Here is a 12634-nt window from a genome sequence, read left to right on the forward strand (position 1 = left end):
TAATCAACAAGTATTTATCAAGTGTTTACCATTTATAAAAGCACTGCAAGAAGGCAGATATAAACCCTGTCTTCATAGTTTACTGCAGTCTTCCTGGGGAATAAAATTATTAGTATCCTAAGGAAAATGCGTAAGAAACTATCAGAGTTCACATTCTCAGGAATAAAAGGGCACAGTAGTACTCCGTTATCCACAGGGGACACAAACCATGGATAATACTGAACCCTGTATATAGTTTTTTCCTATACATACAAAGCTGTGATAGATTTTAATTTATAAATTAACAAATTTATAAATGAATTTACTCATGATTATAATTTATGAACTGATAAAGTAGTAAAAAAGTAATAATAACTAATCACAAAGTAGAACAATTACAGCGCACTGTCATAAAAGTTATGTGAATGTGGTCTCTGTCTCTCGAAATATCTTCTTCATGTGATGATGTGAGATGTGAACTGCCTCAGTGACAAGGCGAAGTGAGGTGAATGGGTTAGGCAGGTGATGCGGCCTTAGGCTACTGTTGCCCTTGTGGCCTTACATCAGAAGGGGGATCCTCTGCTTCTGGAGTTTGGTTGCCTGCAGGTAACTGAAATCACAGACAAGGGGAGGACTGCTGGACTTCCCAGCGAGAGCATAGTAGGATCAGAGTGGGCCTTGGGAAGGGTGGCTTGAATTTTGACCCGTGGCATCCAAGTGTGGACTCTCAGAGATGAAGGAGCTGTGTGTTCTGGCCAATACGACGTGCATCCGGAGGAAAATGTGCTGGGGCCCAACTGTGAAGGTCTCACCCATCAGACAGTGGATGGTTTCAGCAAGCTGAAGGAACCTGTGAAGGTATAGCATGGAGAAGTTGTATTATCTATCTAATCCCTGGGTGGCGCAGCGGTTTGGCGCCTGCCTTTGGCCCAGGGCGCGATCCTGGAGACCCGGGATCGAATCCCACGTCGGGCTCCCGGTGCATGGAGCCTGCTTCTCCCTCTGCCTGTGTCTCTGCCTCTCTCTCTATCTCTCTGTGACTATCATAAATAAATAGAAATTAGGAAAAAAAAAACAGTAGAGGCATGGAAAGAATCTTAAGTTCAGGAAAAAGGTGATTTAAAAAAAAAAAATTTTTTTTTTTTTTGATTCTCTGAGTCAAATCTTTATTTGCAAACAAAGTTCCTTCCCGATAATGCAGCCACACGACAGGAAAAGCCAGGGGTCATCACCCCAAAGCATCTCTTCCAGAAAATGAGGAGCCAGGAGTTCCCCCCCTTTCTCTGCTGCTGCTTTCGTGGCAGGATGGAGATGGCCTGTGCATGATGGACCACAAGGCATCAAAGCCCCTCTAAGCTGTTCCCTTCCCCAGAGTCACAGCGTGGTGGTGGGAATTGGACCCAGGGGCCAGGAACCTCACTCATTGTTTGCTGGGCTGTAGAGAGCAGGTAGGAAGGAAGGGCCCCAGAGGACAAGGCTCCATGTAGCTGCAGTCCTGGATCCCGGCTCCCTGGGGACAGGCAGGGACTCCCGACTCTGGGAGTCAGATGGTTTGCAGGAAGAAGACTGAAGGCAAGAAGACCAGTGAGCAGCCTGCTCTAGGAGGAACAGAGTCTGAGCCAGCATGCAGTGTGGGCATTGGGAGGAAGAGAAGATGACAGTGATGCTGTTAGGAGAATCAGAAATAAAAGAGGAGGACCGGTTTGAGGGCAAAATTGAGAAGTTTGGAAGCAGACATAAGTTATAGATACTACATAGATCCAGCAGCTTGAAAGGGGGAGATGGGGGCATCTGGGTGGCTCAGTCAGTTAAGCACCTGCCTTTGGAGTCCTGGGATCAAGCCTCACGTTGGGCTCCCTGCTCAGTGGAGAGTCTGCTTCTCCTTCTCCCTCTGCCCCTGCTCTTGTTCTCTCTCATGTGCTCTCTCTAGTAAATAAAACAAAATCTTAAAAAAAAGAAAAAGAAAGAAGGAAAGGAGAAAGAAAGAAAGAAAGAAAGAAAGAAGAAAGAAAGAAGAAGAAAGAAAGAAAGAAAGAAAGAAAGAAAGAAAGAAAGAAAGAAAGAAAGAAAAGGGGAGATGCCAGGGCCCAGGATACACATTTAAGAATTATATGCCATAAACAGAAATTAGCATAGAAAGAGAAGAGGGCTGAGCCAGTAACCTTGGGGAACACCTACCCTAAGGTTAGAAGGAGTAAGAAGGAACATAAGTCAAGAAAGAGGAACAACAAAATGATGTGAGGAACACCAGATTAGTACCGTCAAGGAGAAATCAAGAGTACTAGGATATTTTGGTTGCAAGAGACAAATAAAACTCAAGGTGACTTAAGCCAAAAAAAAAAAAAAAAGGAATTTATTATATCTCATATATATTTGTTTTCTATTGTTGCATAACAAATCACTATACTGTAGTGGTTTCAAACCACACCCATGCCATTTTGGTTTCTGCAGATACCACAGCTTAGCTGGCTTCTCCACTCAGGTTTTTATAAGGCTGAAATCAAGGTGTTAGTTGAACTGCATTTTCATCTGGGGCCCACTATGCTCTTTAAAGCTCACGTGGTTATTGGCAGAACTTATTTCCTTGTGGTTGTAGGACTAAAGCCCCCATGCTAGCGCTGTCAGCTGGTACCTCACAGCTCCTGGTGTCCATCTCTGATACCTTATCACGTAATGATAGAGGTAATACCTTATATTACCTCCTCCCCACGGAATCCATCCTTTCATTTTCAATCTCATTCTTAGAAGAGCCTATCCCTTGGAAGTGCTTGCCTGATTAGGTCAGGCCCACTAAGGATAATCTTTCTATTTTAAGGTCAGTAAGGGGACCTTACTTTTAGGTGCAAAATCCCCTCAGGGGCACCTGAATTAGTGCTTGACTGAATAACTAGGAGAAGGTGTGTGTGTACTAGGGACATAAGGGCAATCTGGGGAGCCACTTTGGATTTTTGTCTGTTATGACATAGCAAAAAAATTCAGGGATAAATCTTAACTTTTGGCACAGCTGGATGCAAGTCACCTCACCGTCATCAGGACTCAGACTTTCTGTCTTTCGGCTTTGCTCCCTATTGCAAAGCCTCATTCTCAAATGGGCTTTCCTCACAAGGGAGTAAGTACAGCTCTTAGGAGACCACACTCTCATGTTCTAGCCGGTCTGAGAGAGGCTTCTGATTGGCTTTGGTTATGTGCCTGTCCCTAAAGTCAGTCATCCTGGTGAGAGGGATATGTATTGTAGTCTTCCAGAACTAAAGCATGTGCCCATCTTTGCACCCCAGTCAGGAGGCCACCCCAGCCCAGATAATGAAAGAAGGGGAGAGAAGTCATTTGAGAAAGACACTGTTGGGGAGAAAGACGAGTCCACTAAATAAAATAAACCTACTGATGAGCCATAACCAAATAGTAGAAGAGAAGTCAGTTAGGAAAAAGCCACTGCTTTAGGAGGCAGGTGAAGCTGTATCTGGTAAAGTACGAGCATTGAATTTGTACCACACTTTCACGTGTTCATTAGTGAACAAGAGAGAGGCAACAGCCACTGGGGAATGTTGCAGAGCCTGGGGAAGGTCTCCTGGGGATTGCATGGGCTGTGTGTGCTTGGGCTGAGAAGTTTCTAGTAGAGAAGAAAAAGACATGGAGAGATGAAGGGAAGAATTGACCCTGACAGGACCTGAAGCCAGTAGAGGGAGAGCAGACAAGAGCCCAAAAGGCAACAAAAATTTCCCCCAGATTATAAGGTAGGTGAGCCTTTTTGGTGTGTGGTGTTTTTTTTTTTTCTTCTTTTTTTGCCATTTGCCACCTCTCTAGAACAGACAGGTATTACTTTTTTCAGTGTACCCATCTCCTAGGGATTAAATATACCCCAAAGATGCTTAGCCTCTGTCTGGCTATATCATTGACTGAAAGGCTTACCTTGACAGCAGGCTTACCTATAGTGGTTCTCAAAGTGTGGTCCGTGGACCAGCAGCCTTACCCGGGACCTTGTTAGAAATGCAAGTACTCTGGTCCCACCCCAAGTCTAATGAATGAGAAGAAACTGGACAGAGTGGGGGGAGCCCAGGTATCTGTGACCTCCAGGTTTTCATAAGACCTCCAGATTTTTCTTTTCTTTTTTTTTGTAAGGTTTTATTTATTTATTTGAGAGAGAGAGAGAGCACGTGTGCGTGTGTGCACAAGCAGGGGGAGGGGAAGAGAGAAAGAGAGAAACAGACTCCCCAGTGAGCAGGGAGCCCAACATGGGACTCATTCCCAGGACCCCAACATTGTGACCTGAGCCAAAGGCAGTTGCTTAACCGACTGAGCCACCCAGGTGCCCTGACCTCCAGGTTTTTCTGATAACGGTTCAGGTTCTTGAGCCACTGCCTCAGAGTGTCCGCATCCCTCTATAACACCCCCCAGGGTTTCCTTAACAGTGGTTTTGGAAAGCAGTGAGAATCAAGGATCTATATGGCAACTGTTGAAAAGCCCCGAATGACTAAACACATAATAATGGGTTGGAAGACAAAAGAAAGGCAAAATTGTGACTTAATTGTTCTCCAGCTCATGGAGGGCTTTCATGTGGACGATAGGCATCATAGGAGCTGCGGGATCCCAGAGGACAGAGACTGGTGGGAAGGGCTTAAATTACAGCTGTAGAGTAGTCATTCCTTTGGTGTAAAGGTTAAGTCGTAGAACAGGTTTTGGATATGGATCATTTAATTTAAATTCAAGCTCTCCTGCTAGACACCGTGAGGAGGCTGCAAAAGAAAGGCACGGCAAGGTTTCTTTCATCAAGGAGCTTATAAACTTTCTGAACCTTCAAGACTTAAGTAAATCCAGTAGAGTATAGAAAGGCAGTATAATGGAGTGCTGAATTGAAAAGGACCTGGAGTCAAAATGTGTGGTAGAGACTGTGAGTGCTGTGGGCAGTCACGGGAAGGAGACATTGGCATTGTGTCATCTTCTTCTCTGGACCAGAGGAGGAAACTGTCAGCCTGGCATGATTTCCCAAGTCTGATGGTGGAGGTATTGGATGCTTGGATTCCAGAAGAGCTTTTTCCTGCTCTCCCCCCCACCCCCCCAGTTTGCTAAAGTTCATCACGACTGCTAAGTCAGAGTGAGGATTTGTATTTTCAAGACTTTGGACTTGAAGTATTATTAATTTGGGGGTTTTGGTGATATGAGAAACTTGTAGGAGAAATTACATTTTGTCCCGGATGTCTTTAAATGGGACAAGGCTCAAGTAGACGTTTGGCTTATTTGTTTCAAACAGACTTTCAAACTCCCTTCATTCACGGGGAGGACATGAATGAACCTGTCTGAGGATGCCTTCATTTTGCAGGATGAAGAAAGCGAATTAGCTGATTTTCCCTAGTGGAAGGATTAAGTTGTACCAGATCGGGGGTGATAGGGAACTAGAAAACACTTCAGATGAACATAGCAGTTCCATTGCTTTTTATTGCTTTGCATCATGCTGCTTGCCTGGGTAAATAAACAGGTAACCAAGCCGAGAACCAAATGAGAAGGGTCACAGGACACTCCTGAAGGTGGACATCAGTGCTGCTTGCAGTCCAAGAGAAAAATGATAAAAACATCTTAAGAGTGAAGAGGAAGCCAGCAAATTTGGAACCTAATGCAAGGCATGAGGAAGATTTTTTTCAGAAGTTTACATGTAATGTGATCTGTTTTTAGCCCTTTTGGGGGCGGGGGAGGGCTTTCTTAACTCCAGCTGTGGCATGCAGGTGTTAACAGAGCTTCCTTTTATTTCACTGTGATGACTGGGTGACAGGGTGACATGAGATGCATTAGGAAACCAGAGGCTTCCTCTCCTGTCACATCAAGTATAATACCTGCATGGAATGGTGCTCCTCTAGCAGAAATTACTAGTGTTTGTTGTGCTGATGGCCTGGCGGTCAGAAAGAAGAAATCATCTCTTCTTTCAAGGTACTGAGAACAGTTGTGTTGCTCGTTTCTTGACAAAGGAGGCCCCGTTGAAACGGCCAGAAAAAAAGAAGATAAAAATACCAGACACTGGGCAGCCCTGGTGGCTTAGCGGTTTAGCGCCTGCCTTTGGCCCAGGGCGTGATCCTAGACACCCGGGATCGAGTCCCACATCAGGCTCCCCGCAGGGAGCCTGCTTCTCCTTCTGCCTGTGTCTCTGCCTCTGCCTCTCTCTCTCTCTCTCTCTCTCTCTCTCTGTATGTGTGTGTGTGTGTCTATTAAATAAATAAAACATCTTAAAAAAAATACCAGACATCAGTCGCATGTATCCGATCCGGTCCCATCATGCAGAGGCTGTGTCCCCTACCTGGCTAACTTCTCTCAAATGGTGGTTTTGTAAGAAAAGCCTTCCGAAGCCCCTCCCAAGTGAGGTATTCCCAATTATGATCGCAAATCCCAGTGTTTCTTTTTCCTTAATAATGCCCACCCAATTTTCAAGTGTCACACATGGACTGGCGAGGGTATACACTGATTGTTGGGTCTGTCCCTCCTGAGACACTGAGCCCCTTGAAGGTATAGTCCTTGTTCATCTTGTTCACCATCATGAACTTAGAACTTGGTGCATACAGTAAGCACCAAGTAAACATCCATCCGGTGAATGAATGAACGAGTGAATGAATAGGAAAGCACATTGTACACCTGAAACTAATATAGTGCTGTCTATCAATTATGTCTCAATTAAAAAAAAAGAAGACAAAAGCACTTTGTACACTGTATTCACTATAAAAGCCCTGGTGAATCATATTCGTGGCAGGTACCTCCTTTCTGCTTTCTGTCCTAATTTTCTTCTCTCCAGTTTTTAGCTATTTGGAGGGACACTTGTCAGGGTTTCACCAATTCCAAATAGAAGATTTGCACTTATTCATTTTTGCCTTTTGTTGTTGTTGTCCTTTTATGATAAGGACCACAATTTTCCCTCGAAAACAGTGTCAACGCCCACAGCGCTACTCCTGAGCCTCCCGCCTTTGCACGGTGTGCTGCGGCTCTGAAAGGGAACTCACTTGGGGATGATTTGTTCAGGAAGCAAACAGGGTTCTAGCAAAGTTAGCACTTGAATTCTCTGTTCCTCACTCACTGTCCCCCAGGCCTGTCACGTAAGTTCCTATACCTCAAGCCTGCTCCTCCAGGACACACAAGTCAAAATAACTTGATAATATTGGCCTGGGGAAAGCCGTTCCTTGGCTCTGCCTTAAAGGAGGGGAAAAAATCAAGAAGTCCAGGTGTGGAAAATATTAAGGATCAGACTATGAATAGGTCTTTTCTTTAAAAGCAACAAACAAACAACAAAATCCTCCCAGTCCTCTCCAGCAGGGCATCGGTGTGGCACTTCTGTGTGTGTGTAAGTGTTATCCTCGGTGGGCGGGAATGGCAGACAGCCAAGTGGAAAATTTCACAGCCCTGCAAAGCTTCAGTGCACTAAAGAGTGTAAACCAGCAATTGGGGGGAGCCGGGTGGCAGGGACCAAATTACGAGGCCCCTGCTCAGGCCTCTGTCACCCACCTTCCACTCCCCACCGCCCTCCCCCTTCCGTTTGCTTCCTGCTCTGATCCAAGCCTTCACTTTCTTTCTCCCTGAGTTTCCAGAAGGCTCTGTTTCTGGTCCTGGGCTTCCCCAGGACCCCTCCATGGAAAGGAGGTTTTAGCACAGCAGCCCGAGCAGACTTTTTGCACATTTGGGTGCCCCAGGGGAGAGTTGCCTGTTGGTGGCTAGCCAGAGCTGGCTTTTAAATTCTGGCTCAGAGCTCAGTAACAGGCTTATGACCACTAATAATACTTGGCGTTTACATAGTGCCTTTCTCCTCGGGAACTGTGAGTACTTTGCAAGAGTGATCTTATTGATCTCCCCAACAACCCAGTGAGGTATGAAAATGGCAAGAGGTGATCGTCCTCGCTCCCTCCCTTTTGCAGAGAGTAAAAAATCAGGTGGCGTGGTCGGAGGCTGGGTTGCAAGTTGGCATCTCAGCCGGGATTACATCAGGAGTCCCCCAGAATTGGCTTCAACTTATATGGGTTTGTGGGGAGGGCAGGCATGGGAGGGACAGGGGTAAAAGGCTCACCCAGCCACGCTATGTCTCCTGGGGCAGGAGCAAAAATACGAAATTTCTTCTTTAAGGCGAGAGTACTGGAATATGGTCTTCGGTGGGTGATCAATTAGTCTAATTGATCATCAGACTTCATTTGTTGAGATAAGGAGTGATTGGATGAGGCGTTTACCTTTTTCTTTTTCTTCTCTTCTGCTCCCGCGCTAGGTATTTCTCACTCCTCTGGAAGGAAGAAAGAACACGCCTGAGCCTAGGAGCGCTCCAGCTTCTTGTGGGAAGTCTCCATGGTGAAGGCTGAGCCAGGGCTACCTGCGAACGGCGCGCAGTGAATGTCGTAAGTTAACAAGAGCAGCATCTGCAGTGGCTTGCCTTGCAAGGATTTGTGAATCATTGCATGTCACCGAGCCAGGGTGATGAAGGGGCATTAGCATGAGCTCCAAGTGATCATCCAATTAATTTCTTTTTTTAGAGGAGAGGTTCTGTTTTTATTTGCCGTGAACTTGCCTTTCTCTCCGCTTTCCGTGGGGCACTGCTCATTATCTACCTCTGGTATAAACGGGTGGAAGACAGTGACTCTTTCACTGGTAGAGCGCCCTTGCTCCTGGGACATCACACAGTGTCAAGTTTAGAGCAGACTCTTGCAACTGGGCTGTCCCAGTTCTTTTAGGTTGGGGGGTAGGGGGTAAAATTCTCTGGCCTAAGGATTAGCAAGGAGAATTTCCACCAAGCAAATATTTTTATTTATGGGAAGTTTGTTGTTGTCAGTAGTGGTGGTGGTTGGTTGGTTGGTTCTTGGTATGAATGTTTCTGGGGTTTTTTCCTGGCTTTCAAATATCTGAGATGTGCAAATACAGTCAGTTGTTTTGGGTGCTTCTCTTATTCAGAATTGGCTGACTTACTGGTTTTTATCAGGTTGCAGGGTCAGGGCTTTGGGATTAGTAAAGTATCAGCTGCCGGTTGCTTTTCATGAGGAACTTTAGTATCAAGTAGTTGAGGGGATACAGCACACTATGGGTTTCAAGGGGCTTATCCGCCATAAAACATAGGAATCTGACCAGCTCTGTTATTTTCTGGAGTCTTCACCTCATTGTTAGATTGTGCCAAAAGAAAAAGAGTTTATAGGGTTTTAATCAGGAAAGAATCCAGCTGCAGGACATCCAGGATGGGCTATGAGTGTATTTTCTTCAAGTTTTAGAAAAGTAAGAACCAGCTCTGACTAGGACTTTGTGTGTGTGTGTGTGTGTGTGTGTGTGTGTGTGTGTGTGTAAATACACGCACACATATACATACTTAATGTATATTGTATATTTGTGCATACATTATATACATAAATGCGTGTGTGTGTACATAACATATATATGCACATATATTTTTATAAATATATAAAATAAATATACGTAAAATTTTCTATAATAAGTTCTTCACTTCTTAACAATTCAGTCGGAAAACTTCTCCAGGCATTTTTCACTTATATTTCTCCAGTTGCACAATGATTTTGAAAAAGCAAGGTGCAGCCGTATGAGGGCATATATCATGGAGAAAAAGTATTAACACTGAAAAGAAAAATTTCCGCTGAATATTTTTTATTTCGTGGTTTTCTAAAAATGTGTATTTAAAATATGCATCTTTATCCCCTGTTTCCTCAGGGTTAAGTAGTCATATTAAAATAAGCTTATTAAATTAAAAATCTCCCAGTGCCTCAGTGTAAATGGTGGGAAACACTGACGTTTTAATGTGTTTCCACTTTGTACATATGTTCACATTGGTTCCAGTGGAAATATACAGCTCCTGGAATCACCAGACCTGAATTCTATTCCTGGTCTTACAGTTGAGGTCAAGAAAATCTGGAACAAGTCACACATTATAACCCCCATCAAGTGCTATTTTGTTAATTCTGTATATTACCTTTTATTTTGTAAATCTGTATGCAACAACAAATAACCTGTTAATTTGATCAGTTGACCTCTTGGTTTGAAGACCCATAAGAGGCACAGTATTTTGTAGGCACTAAAAAAAAAAAAAAATCTCTCTTGTTGTAAAAGTTTCTATGACATATTAAAGAATAATTTGAGTCCTAGAGGATCGGTATATTTTACTAGAAATTATTTTCCGAATCAGATGGCTGATTAGAATACACTGCTGGTGATTTCTCTTTTTCTGGTGATGTTTTTTAAAGCATTTTTATCCTAGGAAACAAGTGTCTTATGGAAAAGTGCTTTAGGTTTCAGGTTACATCTAAATGAATAATGCAGATACTGTAATCAAAATAGCTTTTGTTTCAAATCTGGTGGGTTCTTTTTTTTAAACCATTGCTTTGAATGCTCATGTGATACCCTGTCAAACCCCAAACATTAAATGAGGTTTTCAAAGAAGTTCTGAAGTGTAAACTTTAAGATGCCACATGGCCAACTGAAGTAATTTTAAAATCCTTCTGTAAACGGAGTGTGTTGAGAGAAAGGAAGAAAATACTAAATTCTAGTGAACTCCTTCTGTGCTAAGGACTTCCTCTTCCAAATTGCATTTGCTTGGTGTTGGCTGGGAGGGTTGGGGAGAGTTGCAATTTTCTCAGCAAGTTGTGAAATTAGTCATCTTAGTCATTAGCAATCTTTTGGGATCCTGGTGCATTTTTACACTGAGTTCATATTTTGCTGTCCTTGGTTCTCCAAAAGGTGTACCATTAGGATAGGGAAAGCAGGAGATTCTCAAAGAACATGTGCTTGCGCATAGATGGGGTAGGAATGTGGATTTATCCATCTTTGAGGAACTACCATAGCAGCCCTTGGAATTAGTGGGTATCTGTCCTCAGCCTTCTTTTCAGACTGCACCACAAACTGCCTGCCTCTGGAGGACCCCTCCGCCTGTCCCCATTAGCCCCCTCTCAGATCTGTTGCCATCTTTCTATCAGGTGAACTTTGCTCTTGAAAGTTTCTCAACCTGGCCCAAAGATGTGGTATCTTGGACATGAAAGGGGTGGTAATGAAAATTTACCTACACGTTAGAGGAGACCTGGGTTTTCTGCGTGACATTGCACTTAACCTTGGAACCCCTAAGGCCTTGTGGACTCGATTTATGAGGAGTAACGTGAAAAAAGTTGAGTGAAATGACCGCTGGTGGTTCTTCTGGCTCTGTGGGTCACCTTGCATAATATATCAGTTTGAATGAGGCAGGTCGAATGTTCGTTTTAGCCCGTTTGGCTTCTAAAAAGTCATTGATTTGGCACAACTTCAGTTTACAACCGCTTTTAAATTATTGAGCACAGTCTTATGCTAAATAAATAAATAAATAAATAAATAAATAAATAAATAAACAAACCTATCTCATGTTGTCACCATCGTGATACCTACCCTCCTGCATAGCATGACAACTCAAAGGTGCTCAAAGGTGCTAATATAGTCTTAGTCATTTTAAAAAAGATTTTATTTATTCATAAGAAACACAGAGAAAGAGGCAGCGACATAGGCAGAGGGAAAAGCAGGCTCCCTGTGGGAAGCCTGATGTGGGAAGCCTGATGATCCATCCTAGGACCCTGTGATCACAGACTGAGCCTGAGGCAGAAGCTCAACCATTGAGCCACCCAGGTGTCCCAGTCTTAGTTATTTAAATTGAGAGTCTACCCATTGGTCTTTTGAAAATAAAATATGAGCCACTTTTGAAGTTAAGTTTTTAAAAACCGTCCACCTCCACACTCAAATATTGCTTAGAATAGGGGCGCCTGGGTGGCTCAGTGGTTAAGCATCCAACTCTTGATTTCAGCTCAGATCATGATCTCAGGGTCCCCACATTGGGCTCTGTCCTGGGCCTGGGGCCTATTTAAGATGCTCTCTCTCTCTCTCTCCCCTTCCCTCTCCCCTTCTCTCTAAAAACATATTGCTTAGCATATATGCAAGGAGGCAGTGATCTGTATTTCTTTCTTAAGCTTCTCTGCCTCCTTGAGTAGGACTTCTCAAGTTACCTTTTCAAAGCAGCCTCTCCTGACTTCTGTACACTAGCACCCACCCCATCTCTCTGTACCTGCTAGCATACTTCATTTTCCTTTTAAGTACCTTATATATTATATATTTATTTGTTAACTGTCCATCCCCTCGACTAGACTGTGAGCCCCATGAAAGCAGGGCCATTATTATTATTATTATTATTATTATTATTATTATTACTATTACCATTATTACCGGCTGAATCCACAACACCCATAGTGGGCACTCAGCAAATAGTTGAGTGAATGTCCAAGGAAAGTAAGTGTTTGTGTATGCCTGGGCTTCCCATGTGCAGACTCACCCATTAGAAAAAGGAATATAAACACAGTTCTAATGAGACTTGCTTGAATCCGATAGTCATTTGATTAGGTAGGGGGTGGTGTAGGTAGGGGGGGGTGGCGTGGAGAGATTGACCCATCGAGTTTCTTTTACTTAGAAGTAGATACTAAATGTCTACGATGTGTGAAGTAAATGTGGGGAAGGAAACAATTTGTTTAAAAAGAATGTTTTATAGAACTATCAATAGAGTATGGGGATTTTCTGATACCCTTGTTTTTTTTTTTTTTTAATTTTAAATCATGCACTGTGTGTATTTCCTCTCCTGTTCCATTTGAGTGGTTTGCTTTATGGGTTGTTTCTGAGCAGCTCGCCCTGGCCTTCTGTGAAT

At 43.6% G+C, this 12634-nt stretch overlaps 1 protein-coding gene across 5 annotated transcripts in view; it reads left to right on the plus strand.

Annotated features, from left to right (window-relative positions):
- Positions 1-12634, plus strand: part of ATXN1 (ataxin 1) — a 406270-nt gene that overhangs the window by 245979 nt on the left and 147657 nt on the right. For all 5 annotated transcript variants that reach the window (XR_005990381.1, XM_041772102.1, XM_041772098.1 and 2 more), the window contains one exon: positions 8201-8327. The gene's annotated coding sequence lies outside the window, so the exon portion shown is untranslated. The remainder of the gene's footprint in view (positions 1-8200; positions 8328-12634) is intronic.

The sequence above is a fragment of the Vulpes lagopus genome, chromosome 10 (assembly GCF_018345385.1).
Source record: "Vulpes lagopus strain Blue_001 chromosome 10, ASM1834538v1, whole genome shotgun sequence".
NCBI lineage: Eukaryota > Metazoa > Chordata > Mammalia > Carnivora > Canidae > Vulpes > Vulpes lagopus.